Source organism: Nycticebus coucang, chromosome 17 (assembly GCF_027406575.1).
Source record: "Nycticebus coucang isolate mNycCou1 chromosome 17, mNycCou1.pri, whole genome shotgun sequence".
Classification (NCBI taxonomy): domain Eukaryota; kingdom Metazoa; phylum Chordata; class Mammalia; order Primates; family Lorisidae; genus Nycticebus; species Nycticebus coucang.
The window spans coordinates 62,700,311-62,717,630 of NC_069796.1; the positions used below are offsets into that span (position 1 = coordinate 62,700,311).

The following is a 17,320-nucleotide window of genomic DNA, read 5'->3' on the forward strand; positions in this document are numbered from 1 at the left end:
TAACCACTGAGCTACAGGCACCCCCATGGAGAAACTCTGAATATGATCTGAATGTTAGGCAATGTTGTGGAATTATTATTAATTTTCTCAGGTGTGAATAATGGTTTTGTGGTTATACAGGTATAGGATATTATCCTTATTTTTAGGAGATACATGTTGAAGTATGTAAAGGTGAAGATACATAATGCTGGGAACTCACTTTAAAATGAGTCAGAAAATGCACACATGTGTATGCATGTACACATACAAACACACTCTCTTGCTTATTAAGCTTTAGTCTCTCAGTTCCAAACTCAGCTATGTGTGATGTCAGAGACTTTGCAAATCACATTTCTCCTCTGCCACCTGGCCTCCTGTTAGTCTGCAAATAGGGGGCATTAGAAGAAGATTGGAAGTCTAGAGAAGTGGCAAGGAACTTGGTCCTTTCTGTTTTTCTCCTGTTACTGTTAGTGTCACCAAGCAACACTTTCCTCACTCTAGCAAAGACAGTTATTTTCTGTAGGAGCAGCTGGCTCAAGTTTACATTTTTTCCCACAATCCCAGAACCAGTCTCATTATGCTTCTTCAGATAACCAGTATCAGCTGGCAGATTCTCTCTCTCTCGCTCAACAATGTGAGGACCTCCATCCAAATTCTGTTTTAATAATCCCACATTATTCTCCATATTCTTGTGGCCATAGGGATGGTAGCTGCTTTGTGCATTTATTATAGTATTCCTTTTGCCTTTCCAGCTCTCTAATACCAGGGTAAAACTTCTTTTTTTTCTTTTCAGGTTAAAACTTCTTTAACTTCTTTCTGTGAGAGTAATTGATGTGGTTGCTTTTTCCTGACTGTTGAAGAAATCAGTATCAGGACCCTTAGAGATGGAATTTTTGAATGAAGCATTTAGGGTTTTCTTTGGACTTGAATGCATTGTTGAACTCCTTCTCATGGAAATAGGATACTGGTAATCCATGGCATGAAGTAGCACTGGTTATCCAAATTAGCAGCTATAGATTATTGGGAGAAAGCTTCCTGAAGCAGGTCCTTTGAGGGAACAAGTGGCTGCTGGGAATAATGAGGACTATATGGACTGTATAGTGGGATGCTATCTTTTGAGCGTACTGGGGTAAAGAAAATGTCACACTCAATTCTTTCAAATCTTAGCTTAAGTCCTACTCAGAGAACTAGAGAGCATCTATGACAGTCCTAAAAGTATCTCAAATTCCTTGTAGCTGCAAGAACAACCTTCTGAAATTCAGACATAATATATAATTGTGTGTGCTGCAGAATTAAATACAAGTTGAATTCATAGCCTATATTTCTCAGTGAAAAGTTTGGGTGAGAATTAGGAAAGTGTCCCAGAGACATGAAATGAGAAAATCTGTGTAGACTTAGATGAAGCTGAAAGTCTTAGCCCCTGTCACTCTGAGTCTTCTTTGTCTTCACCTTCCATGTCTGAGATTAGCTTTTCTTTGCTTGAAGACTCTGTAATAATCTCACCCAAGGCAGGTGCTTTTCAATATGCCTAAGTTCTTCAAGTCTATCCCAAATACTCCTTGATGCCACTTGACCTCAAACTAGAGTCAAACCCAGCATATTCCAAGGAAACAAGTACAAAATCTGGTTTTGAAGGAAAGATTTTATAATTGAAAAGAAGTCTTTGCGGGCGGTGCCTGTGGCTCAAGGAGTAGGGCGCCAGTCCCATATGCCAGAGGTGGTGGGTTCAAACTTAGCACAGGCCAAAATAAAAAAAAAAAAAAAGAAGTCTTTGCATATCCGACAATGTGAATGTTACTCTTTTTGCATTATTATTATTCTTTCTCAATATTTCGTTGCAGTAATTATCTGATTTCTCTTCCGATTGTATTTATCTTTGTTCGTTCTTTACGAGGTTTTTGTTTCTAGTCCTTATCTTAAATATTATTGTTATTAAATTTTAAGGCTCTTTAATTTTGTGAAGGCAAAAAGTGGAAACCAAACAAACACGTGTACGTGTATAGAGAAAAAAAAAAAGAAGTCTTCGCAGATTTCCTCATTTCAAGATCTTGGCACCTTTGTTAAAAAGAAGTTGCTTATAAATGCATGGATTTATTTTTAGGTTCTCTAATCTGTTCTGTTGGCCTATGTGAAAAGTGCTTTATCTTGTCTTACCAATTATTGAGAACATCCTCTGCAGTGAATGGATATCTGTGTTGGTTTAGGCTGAGCAAGGCAATTAGGAAGACCTCGAAGTCAGCTGTCACAGGAGACCCTTAGATTCCAGGAATAGGCATATATTAGTATTCCTGCCATGCTCACACATTTGCTGGGAGTGGCTCTGGGAAGCAGGAACCGGCCCGAGTGCAGTGCTGAATTTCAGAGCACATCAGCTGGGGCCCTTGGTTAATTACGTTCCCTATGGTCCAATAGTTGTAAGTCTACCACATGCATTCTTTGGGCCACATAATGTCCTTTGGTGAGCATTCACCTGGAGCACAATTATCTTTAATTCTCTTCCTGTTTGGAAAGGTTCATTTACATACCTCTCCTCTAGACCTTCTTGCCACTTATCTTTAAACCTGTTCTTTGCAAGTCCCTGACCAATTATCCATTAAACTATTGGTAAATCCTCTCCACTACTGCTGTTTAGATCTATACTTCTAGATACTGTTCAGTTTAGACATAGTGGACAACTAAATGTACTGCACAAAATTCTCCCTAGAAATTTCAGAGACATGCCTGATTGGGATTATATGCTGCCACAACTTTTGCAGCAACCAGCTCATACTAGCATATTGGTCAGAATAAACAGTAAATTAAGGCTAAGTTTCTTCCTCTTAGTCAGCTGGTCATAAGGAACTCCCTATGCATCCATGGTTATAGACTGAGAAAAAAGAAGCCTTGCAGCAGAAGTAGATGTCAAAGGAGTTGAGCCACCTACTTAGGCAACTTGCTTGTGCCTTCCAAGTTTGCTTAATCATTGTCTCTTCTGTACCATTTCTACTTGCTGCTGTGTATACTCCAATTTTCCAGATCAAATAGCACCTAGTCTTAGAGTTAGATACTTAGCGTTAGCAGGGCCTAGTAAAAAACCACGAGGTATTTCTCAAAATAAGGATAATTATCTATAAAAGAAGGTATGGGTTTTCTCTAAAGCCCTAGACAGAGGTCAAAGCTCAGTTCTCCTTTTGGCATTTTATCCAGGCTCCGTAAAGAATCTCTATTTACCACATTCAAGCGTCATTGGATCTACTGGGTCTTAAGTTCCAAATAGCAGAGTAGCTAGCATAACTGCCTAGACTTGCTGCAGAGCCTTTTTGTGCTCTGGTCTCCACTCAAAACTGGCAGTCCTATGGGTTGCTTGCTAAATGGGTCAGGGCAACACAGGCATTCAAATGTGTTATATGTTGCCTCCAAAAGACAAAAAGCCCTGTCAAGCATTGTACTTCTGCTGTAGTGGTAGGATATGCAAGATACAGCAACTTTTCTTTTAAAACATGCTCCAGACTATTAGCACATAAGATATTTAACCAAGGTTGTGAGTCCTTGAATGTTTGTTGTGTTATCTCCTATTCTGTGACCCATATGCATTTTACTAAAGTGTCTAAAGTACTTGCTACTATCTTCTTATCAGATCAAACTGCATAATATCATCAGTTACTCTATGAAATGTCAAGATGATCAAGATCCCCACAGACTATATTATGGCATTCACTAAACTGATGTAGTTCTAAGACAAGTCTGTGAAGGTGGTCTCTTGGCTCAATCAGGTAAAAACAAACTGCTTCCGGTGGTCCTGGTAAATTGGTATAAAAAAACAAAACAAAACATTTGCCTGATCACTAAGACTCTCTGAATCTTTGGATTCCTTTCTCTACATTCTGCCAGGAAATTCTGAACTCATTATATGTAGGTCACTGTTTAGTACAAGTTTCTGTCAACCAAGTAAGTGAATTCATAATACAACTTACAACTTACCACATTAAATCCAGAATCCTTGATAATTACACCCACATTAGTAAATTTGGCATGTTACATTCTGCCTTCTTTGGTATAATGCTCTTAGAATTCCATTCCCATACATATTCATCAAGTTTCTGCCAATATAAATTAGAAAAATCTTGCACTTTTTTCTTTTTTTATTATTTTTTATTAAATCATAACTTTGTACATTGATGCATTTATGGGTTTCAGTGTACTGCTTTGATATACAATGTGAAATGCTTACATTGAACTAAGTGACACATGCATCACAATTATACTCATTTCTTAATAGTTTTGAAATGTACCATTGCATCAAGCACATTAGGTGAGGTCCTCCCAAATACCCACCAAATACCCATCCTCTTCCCATACCCCCTCCCATCCCCTCTCTCTCCTCTTCCTTTCAATTATAAAATATTTCCTTCAAAATCAAAGGAGGCCAGGAGTGGTGGCTCACACCTGTAATCCTCGCACTCTGGGAGGCCAAGGCGGGTGGATTGCCTGAGCTCAGGAGTTCGAGACTAGCCTGAGCAAAAGCGAGATCCCCATCTCTACTAAAAATAGAAAAACTGAGCCAAGAGGATCATTTGAGCCCTAGAGTTGGAGGTTGCTATGAGCTATTATGTCATGGCACTCTACTCAGGGAGACAGCTTGAGACACCGTCTCAAAAAAAAAAAAAAAAAAAAGAATTAAGGAGTATTTATTAGTCTTACCAGCCTACCGTAATAAAATGCCATAGGCTGGGTGGCTTAAACAACAGACATTTATTCCTCAGTTTTGGAGACTGTGAAGTCCAAGATCAAGGTACTACCAAGGCAGTAATACCTGAACTTGGACTACTGCACCTAATTCTTACTATTCTGAACTACTGCACCTAATTCGTACTATTGCACCTAATAATTCATTCTCTTGGCTTTTAGGCAGCTATCATTTTGCACAAACCTCTTTTTTTTTTTTTGTAGCCCTTTTTTTTAATGGCCCTCAGTAGAGTGCCAGCTCACAGCAACCTCCAACTTCCGGGCTTAAGCGATTCTCTTGCCTCAGCCTCCCGAGTAGCTGGGACTACAGGCTCCCGCCACAACGCCTATTTTTTGGTTGCAGTTCAGCTGGGGCCGGGTTTGAACCCGCCACCCTCGGTATATGGGGCCGGCGCCTTACCGACTGAGCCACAGGCGCCACCTGCACAAACCTCTTTTTTTTTTTGTAGAGACAGAGTCTCACTGTACCGCCCTCGGGTAGAGTGCCGTGGCGTCACATGGCTCACAGCAACCTCTAACTCTTGGGCTTACGCGATTCTCTTGCCTCAGCCTCCCGAGCAGCTGGGACTACAGGCGCCCGCCACAACGCCCGGCTATTTTTTTGTTGCAGTTTGGCCGGGGCTGGGTTTGAACCCGCCACCCTCGGCATATGGGGCTGGCACCCTACTCACTGAGCCACAGGTGCCGCCCCTGCACAAACCTCTTAATGCAGAAAGCAAGCAAACAATAGAGCACTCTCTCTAGTGTCTCTTATAAAGGTATTGATCACATGCAAACAGTGTCCCACTGTCATGACCTTATCTAACCTAACTATCCCAAAGGCCCCACTTCCAAATACTATCATACTGATCAGGGGTTAGTATGAATTTGCAGGTACAAAAACATTCAGTCCATGTGGCAACAGACTGATGCCCATGGAAGTTACTGTTTTTATTGGTTTTGTCATGTACTTTATCACTCAGAAGTAGCTGGTCTATAAAAATGATGGAATGAGCTACATAAGACTCAATTACTTGTAATTAAGAGACAATAACCTAAAAGGATGAGGTTCTATCTTACAGGATGCAGCATGTGCTTTAAATTGGTAACCAACAAACATGGTTCCCCACTCCAGGCCAGAAGATGAGTGAGTCCAGTAATAAAGTGGTGAGAGTGGAAGTGGCTTACCTTACTATTGCACCTAATAATTCCTTCACAGGCTTTTTGCTTCTCATTACTACAATAGTGAGCTCTGTTAGTTTGGAAACCTTGCTTCCCAAGGGAGGAATGCTTCTACCAGGGGATATAACAGTAGTTTTACTGAACTGGAAGCTGAGATTTTGGGCTTGTGCTTTTGAGGTGTGTTTGCACAGCACCATCACCTGGTTAAGGTGTATGTCCTGACTAGTAACATATGAATTTCAGGTGTTTTGTAGCAGTTTGTTAACACTAATAAATCATCCATCTAACAGTGAGATGGATGATTTATGACTGGAAACCTCTGCCTCTTCCCCTAACCCTTTCCCCAGGAACACAAAAACTTGGTTGCTGGAGATGGTTATGAGGTAAGACTATGTGACCAGCAGGGTGTAAGACTCCATTGGGGGCTGTCTGATGCTGAGGTGTTCCGTGACCATATTGGTGATTTCTAATCCAAAAGAATGTGGCCCCAGGGCCCTGTGTTAGTTTCCTATTGCTGCTATAATACAGGGTATCCCAAACATCATCATACATAGGGAAAATGAGAAATTGTAGCTAAGTGGACCTTAATTTATAAAATATTCTCTATGTGTTGGCCACCTCTTTCTACACACACAAAGTTGTCTCTTTCACTCATGGTGAACACATTACAAGATATCTGCTGCAATACAATTTCCCCATGTCTGGAGACTTTTGGGACACCTTGTACTTTTTTTTTTTTTTTTTTGCAGTTTAGGCTGGGGCCAGGCTTGAACCCACCAGCCCTGGTATATGGTGCTGGCGCCCTACTCCTTGAGCCACAGGCATCACCCAAGGGAGACCTTGTATTTTTGTTAGACCTAGGCTAAAATAGAAAAATACCAGTTAACTCCTGGCAAATTCCTGGGCTGCAAGCCCTCAACAAAATGGAGTCAGTCTGGTTCACTCCCAGGATAGATGGGGAAGTACTCACTAACTTCTTGCTTAACTAATTCCTGGACCTGTGAAAGGAACCAGCTGTCCCTGGACTGACCTTTAAACAATACCAGGTGGAGAGAATACTGAGACAAAGGTCTGTGGAAGAAAAGTACTGAAACTAAGATGTATGGGAAAATATTAAAACAAAGATATATGATGTATGGATAAGTAACCGCAAAATTCTGCTTCTGTACGATGCTTGCTTGCTAGCCCCATCTGAATGCACTTGGACAGCCTGTGTGCCAACCAGGATACAGACTAAGCCTTAAAAACTTGACCCTTTAAGCACTCATGGCTGCTCTCAGAAACCCCATGTTGGGACACTGAGGCAGTCGCTGGCGGGCTCTTCAATAAAAGGACCCTGCTGTAAATTTGGCTTGTTTGGCAGTGTGGTCTTTGCAGAACTCCTGGGCACAACGGGCTTTACCGCAAAACTAGTGGCTTAAGACAACATAAATTTATAATCTCACAGTTCTCGAGGTCAGAAGTCCAAAATCAAAGTCTAAATTTAAGGTGTCATCAGGGATGATTACTTCTGTCAATTCAAATGGAGAATCTGAGTCCTTGCCTTTTGCAACTACTAGAAGTTGACTGCAATCTTTGGCTTGTGGACTCGTCTTCTATCTTCAAAGTTAGCAGAGTAGCATCTCCAAATCTCTCTTTAATGCCCTGACCTTTGTTTTTGTCCTCACATCTCCTTCCTTGCCCCTCCTGCCTTCCTCTTAAAAGGACTCTTGTGACTACATTGGGCCCACTGGATAATCTGAAATAATCTCCTCATTTTAAGGTCCTTACTCATATTGCACAATCTCTTTTGTCATGCAAACTAACATACGCACAGGTTACAAGAATTAGGACACAGGCATCCTGGAGAGTCCATTTACTTCCTTGCAGGCTTTGACATAGGGAGGACAAAGAGAATTTACAACTCTTCTCTCCACACCACGTGGCATGAGGCAGCCACTGACTGTGATGCATAACCTTATTTTAATGCTACTATCATATTGTATCCTTTTCCTGTAATTTAAGCTATAGATTTGTTAACTTTGTCATTTTGATACCTCCATGTCACTGGCTGGTGTGATTAATTGTGATTACCTAGGAGAAATTGCTGCTACACAATGGGAGCAAAAAAGTCTATGTCTGGAACAACAGTAAATGCTCTTAGGACACCTCTTCGAATTTTCTATGTCCAATAGCAAATGTTTGTGAAAAACAATTACTCTTTTCCAATCTGGATGCTTTTTTTTTTTTTTTTTTTTAACCCTCAGATAACTTAAATAAGAAAAATTTTTAGGGCAGCACCTGTGGCTCAGTGGGCAGGGTGCCGGCCCCTTATACTGAGGGTGGCAGGTTCAAACCCAGCCCCGGCCAAACTGCAAACAAAAGAAAAATAACCAGCGTTGTCGTGGGCGCCTGTAGTCTCAGCTACTCAGAAGGCTGAGACAAGAGAATCACCTAAGCCCAGGTGTTGGACATTGCTGTGAGCTGTGGCGCTACAGCAGTCTACCAAGGGCAACAAAGTGAGACTCTGTCTCAAAAAAAAAAAAAAAAAAGAAAAAATTTTAAAATATATCTTTGTCAAAGAACAAGGCAAGAAGGATCTAAGCAGTTCAGCATCTCCCTAGAGTTTCCAAACAGACCCCTCAAACTGCCCACTCTGACCAAGTACCCTTTCCATAGCTATCCAGCAGCTGTCCTTCTCTTTGAAAAGTAGGGAAGAAATAGCTTTGGGGCACGGGGCTCAGGGGGGCTCTCTACTGCCAGATGAATCACCTCACAGCCTAGGCATTGCGACCCCTTATGGCCAAAGCTGTGGGGACTGGCTGGGTGGGGTATTGCCCATGTCTTCCTCCACTTCTTGGTCCCGAGCGGCCCTTCCATCACAGCTCTGTCCATGGCTTCTGTGATTCCTGGGAGGACTGGGGCTAGATGCTTCTTGTTCCTTTTAGGAATACAAGTGGTGACAGTGGATATTCTTGTCTTTTCCTGATCTTATGGGGAAGGCTTTCTTTTACCACTAATATTAGCTGGGTTTTTCATAAATGCTCCTCAATCCAGTTGAGGAAGTTTCTTTCTATTTTGTTTTTTTCATTAAAGAATATTGGATTTTGGCGGCGCCTGTGGCTCAAGGAGTAGGGCGCCGGTCCCATATGCCGGAGGTGGCAGGTTCAAACCTAGCCCCGGCCAAAAAAAAAAAAAAAAAAAAAAAAAAATTTTAAAAAAAAAAATTAAAAAAAAAAAAAAAAGAATATTGGATTTTGTCAAGTGGCTTTTTCTGTTGAAATAATCATGTAGTTTATTTTATTCTGTTAATTTGATGTATTACAGTACCTGATTTTGTTGACCAATATTGCATTCCTGGATAAATCCCACTTAGACATGGTGTACAATCTTTGTTTTTGTTTTTTTTTTTGAGACAGGCTGCTTCTGTTGCCCGGGCTAGAGTACAGTGGTATCTTCACAGCTCACTGCAAACTCAAACTCCTAGGCTCAAGTAATCTTCTTGCCTCAGCCTCCTGAGTTGCAGGGACTATAGGTGCATGCCACCACACCTGGACAATATTTCTATTTTCTGTAGAGATGGGGTCTTGCTCTTGCCACCACACCTGGACAATATGAGATGGGGTCTTGCTCTTGCTCAGCCTGGTCCTGATTACAAGCATTAGCCACTGCACCAGCCTATAATCTTTTTTATATATTGCTGGATTTGGCTTGCTAGTATTTTGAGGATTTTTATGACCATATTCAATAAATATTAGTCTGTAGTTTTTCATGTATGATATTTTTCTGGTTTGGTATCACAGAAGGAGTTAAGTGTTCCTTCTTTTTCAGTGGTGAAGAAGTGGGGTTCTTTAAACATTTGGTAGAATTCACCAGATGACCATGAAGCCATCTGATCCTGAGTCTTTTTCTGACTATTGGATTTTTTAAATTACTGACTCAAATCTCTTAACTTATTATAGCTCTTCTCAGATTTTCTATTTCTTCTTGAGTCAGTTTTGGGAGTTTGTGCTTTTCTACAAGTTTTTCCATTTTATCTAGTGTATCTAATTTGTTGGTATACAACCATTCTTATTTCCTTATAAACCTTTTTGTTTATGCAAGGTTGCTAGCAATGTCCCCTCTTCCATTCTTTTGAATTGTGATCTTTTTTTCTCTAGGTCATTCTAGCTTAAGGTTTGTCAATTTTGTCGATCTTTTCAGTGAACCAACTCTTGGTTTCAATGATTCTCTCTGTTATAGTTTTTATACATTTCTCTTTGAGCACTATCTTTGCTGCATTCCATGTTTGGTATGTCGAGTTTTTGTTTTCATTTATCTCAAAGTATTTTTTTTTTTGTAGAGACAAAGTCTCACTTTATTGCCCTCAGTAGAGTGCCACGGCGTCACGGCTCACAGCAACCTCCAAGTCCTGGGCTTAGGTGATTCTCTTGCCTCAGCTTCCTGGGACTACAGGTGCCCACCACAACGCCTGGCTATTTTTTTGTTGTAGTTTGACCCAGGCAGGGTTTGAACCCGCCACCCTCGGTATATGGGGCTGGGTGCCCTACCAACTGAGCCACAGGCACCGCCCTATCTCAAAGTATTTTCTAATTTACTTTGTGGTTTATTCTTTGACCTACTGATTATTTAGGAGTGGTTTTATTTTATGCAAGGATTGCCAAGCCTTACTGGTAGTTAACTTCACAATTTAGGGCTTGGCGCCTATGGCTCAAGTGGCTAAGGTGCCAGCCACATATACCTGAGCTGGCGGGTTCGAATCCAGCCTGGGCCTGCCAAATAACAGGTGCAACCCAAACAAATAGCTGGGCATTGTGGTGGGCGCCTGTAGTCCCAGCTACTTGGGAGGCAGAGTCAGGAGAATCGCTTGAGCCCAGGAGTTGGAGGTTGCTGTAAGCTGTGATGCCACAGCACTCTACCCTGGGGGACAGCTTGAGGCTCTGTCTCAAAACAAACAAACAAACAACAACAACAACAAAACTCCCTCAACAAAATGGAGTAAGTCTGATTCACTCCCAAGATGGATGGGAAAGTACTCACTGACTTCTTGCTTGACTAACTCCCTGAAAAACGAACTGGGAGGTACCAACTGTCCCCAGACTGACCTTTAAAAAATACCAGGTGGGGAAAGTACTGAAACAAAGATATATGATTAACTAACTGCAAAATTCTGCTTCTGTACAATGCTTGCTAACCTATCCAGATGCACCTGGGCAGCCTGCGTGCCAACCAGGATGCAGACCAAGCCTTAAAAATCCCTACGCATTAAGCACTAGGGGCTACTCTCAGAAAACCCATGTTAGGAACTGAAGCAGTTGCTGACTAGCCCTTCATTAAAATAACTATTCTTTAAAATAGACTTGTCTGGCAGTATGGTCTGAGAGACTCCTGGGCATAACAGAATACTTAATAGGATGGCTACTAAATATGAGAAATGAGCTCAGACTGTGTCTCCTCATTCTGAGGAAGGGCTGTTTGTTAGGAAGGATAGTTCTTAAAAGTACCACCAAGCTAAATATGTACAGAAAAAAAGGTATGAGTGGATATTGAATAACCAAGGGATAAAAAGTGCTGGTTATTAGGCTAATGTCTTTTGGTTTCAAGCCCATCCTTTCACACCTTCTGCATTCTATTTTGTGATACTGGGGCTGGAACTCCACAAAATACATTTTCTTTATCAATTAGTTTTCTGTTAGGCTCATCACACTGGAAGTTAATTCCAGGAGCAGCAGTTGAGTTTTCAGTTTTTTCTTACTTCCAAAAGTAGCCTCATCATGCCCCCCCCACTTTTTTTTAACAGGCCACTTCTCAGAGCGCCGTGCTGCTTCTGGTGCCCAATGAAGGGCCATAGACGCTGAACAAAGAAATGATGCTTTCCCAACTACCGACTAAACCACTGTGTGCTCATCATGCCCTTTCAAAAATGACAGCACCAGCAGGACGGCACCTGTTCTTTAGGCTTTTGAGCTTGTAAGACAGGATCATTCATGCAGGTCCCTGTCCTAAAATGGGTTCCATTTCCAAGGGGCCCTTCATCTAAGCTGCTAAATTTCAATAATCCCAACCTCTCTTCTTTTATTAATTTATTATTATTATTTTTTAGGTTAGTCAAGTGAAGGAGTGGGACCAACCTCTTTTCTTGTTACCCAGCTCATTATACTGGCTGCATCCTGCATTTATCTATCTCTGTGATAATCTCAGCATCTCCTTTCGCCTTTCCAGTTCTTTATAGTGGATTCTATCTGTTTAAAAACTGGGTATAGTTTCTGTTTCCTAACTAGACACTATTTGATACATGGATACCATACATTTATATAGACAAACAGCTGTGGCAAAATGTTAATTATCGAATCTAGAAAGTAGGCATATGGATGTTCATTACTCTTTCAAAGTTTTGGTACATTCAAAAATCTTTCATAACAAAATACCGGGAATAAAAGTCTCTGGAAAATTTGGATAGGGCTTTTGTTAGTAAAAGGTGTTACACCCGAGAATCGGGGTCCCCAATGACCATACAAGAGAGCCAGACACTGATGCAATCACACGAGGGTGTTTATTCAAGCTCAAGCCTGGGCTGCCGGCACTCCCAGATGCAGCTGGGATGGAGAGCCCAGTGCTCGCGGGGCTGGGGTTTTTTATTAGGTGGATATGGGGTGAGGGGTGTGGGAAACAAAGTGTGGTCCCTGGATTGGTTATTTCTTATGCCTATACTAGAGTTTAAAGCTGATTGGGTCCCGCCAATCTTATCGGCCGGGGGTGGATGCACTCCCGGAGATAGGGAGGAGTGTGGTTTACTAAGAAAGGAAACTAGGAGAAATGAAACTAGGAACTTTCAGGTTTGCTCTAAAATGGAGGATGAAAGCCCAAAATGGCGTCACTGGGAAATGACTTTTGGAAGGAAGTGGGAAAGGAAATGACCAAAAGGAACTAGATTGCTCCATAAATCAAACTGATGCCACTACAAAAATAAAATATCCCAAACCGAAACGAAGTCTAGTTTTCTCTTTATATATATAACAAATGGACTACCATAGTGGCTCATGCCTATAATCCCATAATTCTGGCACTTTGAGAGGCTGACAAGGACGGACTGAGGCTATGAATTTTGAGACAAGGCTGGGCAAAGGAGACTCAACCCCCACTTCCTTGCCCCCCCCCCCTCCAAAAGCAAGCAGATTAGCTGGGCATGTGGTTTACGCTTGTAGTCCTAGCTACTCAAGAAGCTACGACAGGGGTGGCACCCGTAGCTCAGTGGGTATGGCCCTGGCCACATACACCAAGGCTGGCAGGTTTGAATCTGTCCTGGGCCAGCTAAAATCAACAATGACAACTGCAACAAAAAAAAATAGCTGGGTGTTGGGGCAGGCACTTATAGTCCCAGCTACTCGGGAGGCTGAGGCAAGAGAATCGCTAAAGCCCAAGAGTTTGAGGTTTCTGTTAGCTGTGATGATACAGCACTCTACTGAGGGCAACGTAGTGAGACTCTGCCTAAAAAAAGAAGCTAAGACAGGAAAATCACCTGGTCCCAAGAGTTTGAGATTACAGTGAGCTAGATCATGTTGCTGCACTGCACTCTGATGACCAAATGTATGTGACCCTGTCACTAAAAATAAATAAAAGTAGTAAATAAGTGAATGAATGTTGAATGATTAAAATAAGATGATTCCTTGGCCAGATCTTGATTCCCATATGCTGACAGATACATTTATAAAGCTAATAAGTAGATGATCCAGGACTCATCTCCATTTCTGAATTAAAGTAAGATTTATAGCAAATTTGTAAAACAGAAGGAAAATAACCTTAGGTCTCTTTTTTTTTTTTTTTGTAGAGACAGTCTCACTGTACTGCCCTCGGGTAGAGTGCCGTGGCGTCACACGGCTCACAGCAACCTCTAACTCTTGGGCTTACGCAATTCTCTTGCCTCAGCTTCCCAAGCAGCTGGGACTACAGGCGCCCGCCACAACGCCTGGCTATTTTTTTTTTTGCAGTTTGGCCGGGGCTGTGTTTGAACCCGCCACCCTTGGCATATGGGGCCGGCGTCCTACTCACTGAGCCACAGGCGCCGCCCCTTTAGGTCTCTTTTTATTTTTAGAAGATGAAGTACAAAACATAAATTAGACTATAACCTTATATTGCCCTTCAAATTAACTTTGAAAGCTTTAAATTTGAGTTTTCTAAATGCTTGGTAGATTAAAAGCCAAGTCCACAATATTTTGGTATGTTAGTGCTGAAAAGGCTCTACACTATAAATAGCCCCTATTTATTTATTTTTGCAGTTTTTGGCTGGGGCTGGGTTTGAACCCACCACTTTTGGCATATGGGGCCAGTGCCCTACTTCTTTGAGCCACAGGCTCCGCCCCTAGAGCCTATTTTTAAACAGATAAAAGTTTTGTAAAGTTTACCTAAGTCTATTTGGTTTTGAGTCCCACTGAAAGATGTCTGAAAATGCTGACTTACTCAATGACGTCAAGCAACTTTTGGTTGCTTAGAAAAGTAGCCAAAATATCAAAAATCCGTATGTTCAAGTCAGTTTTACAGAAAAAGCCATTTATCTTTTTTCCAACCTTGTTTCCCAGTGATTTCTTGCAGTCTGATAGTTACTGGCTCCACTAGAGTTCTGTCTGCCAATTTTGAATCAGGGTGGGACATTTTTAGTTTGAGTCATTACTATATTTCTAGCAATGTTTAAAATCAGGTATGTGACAAAACCTGCAGAGAGTGACATCTGCTGGTCATAAAAAATTACATCTTTATCTTGTCTTACCTCTTCAAATTTATCAATAACTGTAATTAAATTGTAAAAATATGAGAATAACAATGATCTCTTCCTTGGTAAAAAAGAAACTAATGTACCTGATTATTTGTTCCAATATATACTACTCTGGGAGATTTGTTTAACCAAAAAAAAACCCCTAAGTATCTTCTTCATAACTTGTAGAACCTGAAAATGAATTAAAAACCCTAGTCAGCCATTTCCTTAAAAATGTCCTTTGGGTTTGTTTCAAGGTAGTAATTAAGTCTAAGAGAGAATTCTGATAGACTGAATGAAACACTGGCTATCAAAGACAATTTCATCCATGTTCTTCTATTTTATTATTAGGTCCCTGGTTTCAAATATGCCCTTGCACCCATTCCCACTTTCTTCCTATCTTTAAAACTCCATACAAATTAAATTTTATACATGTACATCTAATTTATTCCTATACTAGCTTTGGAAATTTTTCCTACTCCTCCTGCTGGGAAAATTTTCCTATTATAATATAAAAAGTTAGAACTTATGTTGTCATTACACTTTTAAAGGAAAAAAGGCATCTACTAATATTTACTGATAAAATATAAACTTTGCTTTGCAGTACTCAAGTTGCAGTTCCTGTTTTTTTTTGAGAGAATGAATCTCATTTGGTCACCCTTGGTAGGGTGCTGTGGCATCATAGCTCACAGTAACCTCAAATTCTTGGGCTCAAGCAATTGTCTTGCCTTTGCCTCCTAAGCAGCTGGGACTACAGGTGCCTGCCACAATGCCCGGCTATTTTTTAGAGTCGGGGTCTAGCTCTGGCTCAGGCTGGTCTCGAACCTGTGAGCTCAGGCAATCTACCCGCCTCAGCCTCCCAGGCCTCCCAAGTGCTGGGATTATAGGCATGAGCCACTGCACCCAGCCTCAAGTTGTAGTTCTAAATTTGGTAGTCAGGTTCCAATTCCTATCAGTTTTTTCAATTATTCAGTACTATAAAAATGTAGTGATCAGCCATCTTACAATTAAAACATTAAGACTTCCATCTTTCTTTCCATGTGATAAATTTCTAGAGAAAAAAATTCTTGAAGTCATTACAGTCCTATAAAAATTAAAAATAGTAGAGATGAAAGTTTTGTAAATTCAGTCCTTACCTATATACCTTTATATTGACAGGAGTCAATATATAACTTATAAAGCTGATAAAACTGCCACATACCTTGGTATGAATATATTAAAGGTATGTTCACACCCAAGAAGTTAAAGCAAAAATGGTTAAGATAACTGGGCAGGAAGGAGATTATGGCTTTTTCTTTTAGGACTCTTTACCATTTCCCCCCCCCAGTCTTGAGCATATACTACTTTGATGAAACAAAAATGTAAATTTATTTAAATAAAAAAATATATTTTGGGGCTGGGCATGGTGGCTCACGCCTATAATCCCAGCCCTTGGGAGGCCAAGGTGGGTGGATTGCCTGAGCTCACAGATTCAACACCAACCTGAGCCACAGCGAGACCTCGTCTCTAAAAGTAACCAGGTGTTGTGGTGGGCTCAAAAAAAAACCTCCACGTATATAAATGTTGAATAAACATTGAATGTGTGTTTATATATATATATATTATATATATAAATGTGTTTACATTATAAACACACATTCCATATATAATGTATATATTGAATATTTGTATATATACATACACATATACTTGCCAAATTATCATCCAGAAAAAATATACTTAGATTCTCATAGGGAATTTTTTTTTTTTTTATGTTTGAATCCTAAACAAGGATTTATTTATTTTAATTGTGGTAAACAACAGTTAGAATTTACCTTTTTTTTTTTTCTTTTTTTTTTTCTCATAGGGAATTTTTGATGGCCCTGATTTACTCGTGATTTCATGTTAATTTATTGGAGTATAGGCTGGGCGTGGTGGCTCACACCTGTAGTCCCAGCACTGTGGGAGGCCGAGGTGGGTGGAATGCCTGAGCTCGTAGGTTCGAGACCAGTATGAGCAGCAGTGAACCAGAGTGAAACTCTGTCTCTACTAACATCAAAAACAGCCGGACGTTGTGGTGGGTGTCTGTAATCCCAGCTACTGGGGAGGCAACGGGAAAGAGAATCGCCAAAGGAAGAATATTAAAAAAACAAACCAACGAAGAAAGTACTTCAAACGAAGAATGAACAAGCAAGCTGAAATTAAAATAAAAAAAAATTTATTGGAGTATAATTTATACTCTAGCCCACTTAAAAATTTTTAACTTGGAAAAATGCATATAGTTTAAGATGTAATATAAATGAGGAGCTTAGGACAAAGAAAAATTTTAAGTAGAGGAAAAATAAGATGAAGGCAAAGGATGAAAAAAATCCAATGGGTTTATCTGGGAAGATGGTCAAGAATGGGGATCCTTGACCTTATTATAGACCACTAAAGTATCAGAATCTCTAAGGTAAGGCTCAGGAATCTTATAGCCTTGATGACTTGGAGTCCTAAAGGAATTTAAAAGACAACAAATAGTGACTAATACAATATCAGGGTATTTATTAATATCATGGTATTTAGAACATGGGAACTAACGGAATAGACATTGCGCAACTAACACCAAAGAGTACATTTAAAAATAAGTCTTATATAAGCTAGATCATCCTTTTCCCCATTATGTGTATTTCATAATCCTCTTATTTCTTGAACCTCCCTATAATAACCCTCAGAAAGATGGGAGAATACAGTTTGTCATCTTGTCCT

At 40.5% G+C, this 17,320-nt stretch overlaps 1 protein-coding gene across 2 annotated transcripts in view; it reads right to left on the reverse strand.

Annotated features, from left to right (window-relative positions):
* C1QTNF2 (C1q and TNF related 2) overlaps positions 1 to 17,320 on the reverse strand; it is a 60,002-nt gene that overhangs the window by 37,280 nt on the left and 5,402 nt on the right. The gene's annotated exons all lie outside the window — the stretch shown is intronic.